Here is a 6000-nt window from a genome sequence, read left to right as displayed (position 1 = left end):
AGGCCGACACATACAAGCGGTCACTATATAGCATAGAACTTCACTTGTTTGCCTAAATATAAGCTTATTGTTGTGGCAATTTGCTTGCTTATTCTGTTTCTTGTGTCATTTACACAGAAATAACCAATTCATGCTACCATTACATTAAATACGGGATATCATTGTGTCCTACAATCGTAGCACATCAGCCATTTCTATCGTTTTCGGGACACAACTGGCCATGGAGAGACTGCCCCAACCAAAGTGGGACAGGTGGTGACCTTAATCGCTGCTCCTATGTCGGTGCGGCGCGCTGACATCTTGACTGTACACCTTCTCTGAGTGTAAACACTGACGGTGCATTGCGGGACGAACGCGGTCTTATGCGTATCCTTTGCTCCTTGGACGGGTACACTTATGCCTTTGTGGCTTGTATTTGCTTCTCCGTTAATTTGGGACGGGTACTATGTTGCATACTGTACGTGCGTTTCATTCTGCACGGGACCTGGCTGCTGCCATTACTATTGTGGGCGGACCGTGGCTGTCAGCACATTAGGTTGCTCACCTCATGCCGGCTTAGACACGCCTCCAGACGCATCCTACCTGGGCTCGCTCACGTACACTACGCACGTGTCTGTGATTCCGGTGCACTCTCATTAATATGTATATGGCGCTACTGCGCCGGCTATTCACTGCACCGCCGGCGCAAGCCTTACGCCGGCCTTGCGCCGAGCTTCATGAATCCCGGGGATAGTCTAAATTGCTATTGGATATTTTATTGCAGTTAAATGTGGTTAAAATGTGTGGAGCTAATTTTAAACAGTGGTTTGGCATATTGGTTCTTTTGGTGCTTGGACATTGTACAGGAAATTCTTCAACTTCTGTCTGTTATAAAAGAATTCTGAACACATTTCATACTTTTTTTTTGTGATAATAGCATAGTTTGGCAGAGTTTAGTTGTGTGGGACATACTTATTATTAGAAACTTTAGTGCTTATTGTTATACATTATCCAGTAGTCAGTTTATTATACTGGCTGGTGTTTTCTCTTCTATCTTAATGTATCCTAACTCTGGTAACCCCCCGATCAAATCTGGCTGCATCTAAAAAGGAAAAACAAAATAAAACTATGCCTCAGCCTTTGGTTAGTGATTCTGTCAGGGCCACTACTTGGCCTGCAGACCACTTACCTTTTGCTTTGTCTCCCTCTCTGTAGCGTAACCTTGCCATCCTCTATAGAACAGGGGTTAGACACATCCTCCGGGGCTGTTCCAGTAGCTGGTGCAGGAGTAGTCTGGGGGGTAAGACACCCCTGGCTAGATATAATACTCTGTCCCCTGACATTTTATCTGGTAGTGATGTTCACAAGACATCATCATACAGCTGATAATCATATTATAGCTGTTTATAAGGCTGATTGGGTTTCCTCAGCTAAGCGTGTTCTGCAAATAATTAATTCTGGTGGTTGTACTCCTATACGTGGAGCTAGTGCTAGTCTGGCTAGAGACCTTTCTGTTTTTTTCAGAAAAGGATGTGGAATCTGGTGAGGACAATGGTGATTTCCAAACTGACACTGAGTCTAGTCACACTGAATCTTTGGAAGGTTAACCTGAACTTAAGTCCAAACATTTTCCTTGGATGAATGCTAGATCTAGTGATATTTTTACTTGAGAGTAGTCGGTAACTACCCTGGAGATAAGAAAGGTATATTACCTCATAGAAGACAAGATGCCAATTCTGTGGCTATCCCCCTTCTATTACTGGCCTTGGATGATGTTAATAACACTCTCTGTAGGACAACAGTTTTACTACGGCAGTCCTAAAACAGCTCAGAGAAAATGTAGGGTCTCCTCCAATACGACAGGTCTCTTCTCATTTGACTGCTGATCCAGCTGCAGTCTCCCCGACTGCCTGCTTAAAAAAAAAAAACAGCCTTTGACTTCATCTAGTCCAATGCCCCCTGATAAAGAGGGAAAATGGTTAAATCTTCAGGGCAAAAGAATGTCCCTTTATAGTAATCTAGCCTTTAGAATTTTAAATTATCAGTGCTATACTCAGAAATGTATTTTACAGTGTGCGTATAGTTCAGATGATTTTGCTGCATCCTAACCTGCACAGCAAAAGTCTTATATGAATGAAATTGTTTCTAATTTGAAACAGACTTTGAGAGGTGTGCTTGAACGTGCAGATACAGTCTCAAGAAATGTTGCTTCTTATGTTGTATTAAGATGGTATGCTTGATTGCATAATCAAAACTTCTCTGATAATTTAAAAGAAAAAGAAATGAATGCACTTTTACGTTCTGAATTTATGTTTAGGCCCTGTATTACACAGATTTTTCAAACAATGAGATGACAGAAACAGATCAATGCATGGAGTGTCTAGAGAATTAAACATGCCAAGGTTAGAGGTAGATGAGGCTGAATTACTGACAGTTAGGATAGGAGGAGATAAGATAAAAATGGTGATGCATAACCAATCAACAGTAAAGTCCCCAGGAATAGATGGTATTCCTGTGGACGTTTGGAAGCTAGAAGGAAAAAACTGATACAGATCTGGAAGGTTTTTTTAACAGTATCTTTAAAAGAGAAGTCCAACTGTCCTGGAAGAAGGCTCTGGTAGCTGTAATACCTAAATAAGGTAAAGATCTACCAGATTCAGCTTCAGGCAGGCCCATTTCAATACTAAACTATAATTATAAAGTGTTCATGTCTATAATGGCTAAAAGAATGGCAAAAGTAATGCCAGAACTGAGAGATATGGATCAATGTTGTTTTGTGGAGGGGAGGTAAACATTTGACATTAACAGAACATCAATAATCCAGAGGGAAGCAGAATGTAAGAAAATACTGTTGTCATTGGTGGGTCTTGATGCAGAGAAAGCATTTGACAAAGTAAGCTGGGGTTTTATGACCAGGGCAATGGAAGCATTTGCATTTCCTGCAAAAATTATAAAGTTGATTAGAATATATGAGGGATCTGAGGTGAAAATTAATGTGGGTGGGATCCTCTCTGATCATTTCTGCTTGAGCACAGGGGTGTTCTCTTTCCACTTTATTATTTTCATTATATTTAGAAGCATTGGCAAAGATAATAAGGGACTCAGAAATTCAAGGTTATAATTGGTATGGTAGTCAAGAAAAGCTGACTTGATTTGCAGATGATATTATTTTGTACCAACAAAACCAGAAAAGACATTACAGTGCTGTGGAACATTTTGAGACAGTTTCAAATTTGTCTGGGATACAACATTCATGAAGCTAAAATGAAGGCAACAGTGTTAAGTGATGTACCCACACATGAACTAGTTTAGAAATACATGATAAAATAAAATATTTAGGAGCATGGATTAAACATTATTTTAGGGTGGCAGCTAAGGATATGTGGGAAGAGACCAAACAAAAGATAAAAACTGGGAAAATGGAACATTTGTTATACAGATATGGATAGTAAGATACCAGCAGTTAAAATGTTTTTAGTCCCTTTAGTCATATACACAGGTCAGGCATATTTTTATCAACCAGAGGAAAAGTTGTGGGTAGCAATTAATAAAGAGCTGAAGGACTTTGTCTGGGAGGGGAAGATGGCAAGAGTCAAGTGGGATAAGCTGATTCTTCCAGTAGAACATGGCGGATCGGGCTTACCCAACCGGTTTGCTTTTACTGTATCTATGGGGTTTGCCACAATAAATTCCTAAAGATTTTTCATCTTTCCCTTGTGCTGGATTTTCTTTTTTTGGACTTAACCCTACATTGGTTTGATCCGTGCACTTTGTCTTCCCTGCGTATTTTTGGTTTGGTCTGCTGATATACTGTTCATACGCTGGAGACGTTTGGGAAGGACGGTTTCTGAATCAGTGGCTTCGTGATCCTTTCTGCTTTTCAAACTTTGACAGATATTTTTCGTCTTCATGAATAATCTGTGGTTTTGGACCAGTTTACAACATTCAACAACAAGGATACACCTTCTATGAGGGGAACTATATTTCTTACAGTTTTTGTAGTGTTCCACTTCACCGTATAGTGTTGGGTCTTGCTCTTAAGGAGCGTTTGGCATTCTATCTTCATTATTACTAATACCGCTCTTTCTGAAACAGTCTCTTGTATGGATTTGGGGCTCAAAACACAGGACCAACATCAAGAATTTTGGTAAGGTGAGACTGTTGACCTTTGGGTATCTATATTTGTTATCTACAACTTATTATTTGTGACTGATTGGGCTCATTTATCAATGAATATTTGTCGTTCTGGCGTCCTAACTGCTAACATTGTTTCTCTGAAAATTTTTGTCAGATAAATTTGGTGCTCAAAAGAGGGACCAATTCTGGTAATTTTTTTGACAAGGTGAGACTTTTGATTGTTGGGACGCTGATCCAAATCCTTTTGGATAATAGACTAGTTGGAAATCATTGGGCTTTTGGTTACAACTTGGGTTGTCTTTCAGGATGCCATCTTTATTTACAAATAATTGAGGAGTCACGAACGGAACATCTAACTTCTATATAACAACTTTTTATCAACGAACAGTGTCTGATAACTTGATTTAAGGCTGTATCTCTTCTTTATTGATCAAATTAATCTGTGGCTATATGTTGAGGCCTGGACATACGGTTACGACGCTATGCTGTACAGCATTTTTTCTGGACTAACCAGACATCTTTATTGAGGAATCAAGCCATTGGAATCACTTGTATATTATACTTTCGACTTTTATTGATGTGGTCTTCATAGACTTATGGATATATACTTATGAAACAACTAAATTTGTGATTTCACTATACTTTTGTGTTAGTATTACTGTTTAAATAACTGTCATTAGTTCTGTCTACCAGGACCATTCCTAGGAAGATATTATATATAGTTTTGGCATATTTATAAATATATTGGGTAGTCTATTGTCTATATGCGACCGCCCTTGGATAGTAATATTGCTTCTACAACTTAGATTCTTACAATCATCTGCTGTTTAAATGTTTTAATTGAGGTCTTACAATATACAGATATATCAGGATACGAACTAACTAACATCTAAACCATTAAATCCTATTTTTTAATAATATAGTAGCTTTTACTTCTTGAATATGTGCTTTACATGATCTTCAAAGTGTGTTTAAATTGTGAACTAATAAGATATTCTAGTTCCACAATACTGATCTTTATAGTTTGTTGGCCTCAACTACCTTTGTTTTGATAATCACTCATGAGGTTTGTTCATTTTTGGTGATGTCTTCTATGGACCAACATCTAGTGACTAATAACAGCCGTGTACACAACTTGTTTTAGATCATGTTCTGCTCATCATCGGAGCTATTTTTTGAGTTTATGGATTCATTTGGGTGTTTGCTTTGTTCTTTTCCATGACTGAATAGTCACCAATTTTGAGTCATATTCATTTCAATATTGTTTTACCTATAATTGGTGGCTGAACAACAGAATTGATTCAACTATTGATATACATTCACAACTTATCAAACATCATGGACCTCATTAAGCTATTGCAAGGCCTATCAGCTGATAGGGATAATTTACAGATTTTTGGCTTCAAACCACCCAGTCTCACCAACTCTGCCTTAGAAAAGGATGACCCACAATACCTTTGTGGTCTATTATTCCAAAAGTTGACAAAAAATACGAGGACACTTAGGGCCAATATTTGGCACCTTAAACTATTCAAAGCTTACAAGCTTAAGGACATTACACCACAAGGCTTACAAGTTAGGATCCAACCCTTGGTGGGCCTGATAGATGACCAACTTTCTCAGGACTGGGCTCAAGCACAACATAAAGCATCTATGCTTTTTGTGGACATTCTGATTGAATACTTTGAAAGAATGATTGATAAATGTATAGGGGAAGTTACTATTAGTTGTGAACAGGCAAAGGTATATGAGACAGAAGCCTTTTTTTGACAGTTACCTAAGCAACTTGGTTAAAGATCTATCATTATTGGAGGAACAGCTTGTTAAGAAGAAACCCCAAAAATTTCAAAGCGACATTACAGACTATGAAAAGGGGAAACCCTT

The sequence above is a fragment of the Protopterus annectens genome, chromosome 13.part0, assembly GCF_019279795.1.
Source record: "Protopterus annectens isolate FY-2018-M chromosome 13.part0, PAN1.0, whole genome shotgun sequence".
NCBI classification, from domain to species: Eukaryota; Metazoa; Chordata; order Ceratodontiformes; family Protopteridae; genus Protopterus; species Protopterus annectens.
The sequence above is the reverse complement of the archived record's forward strand: the minus strand, read 5'-3'. Positions refer to the sequence as shown.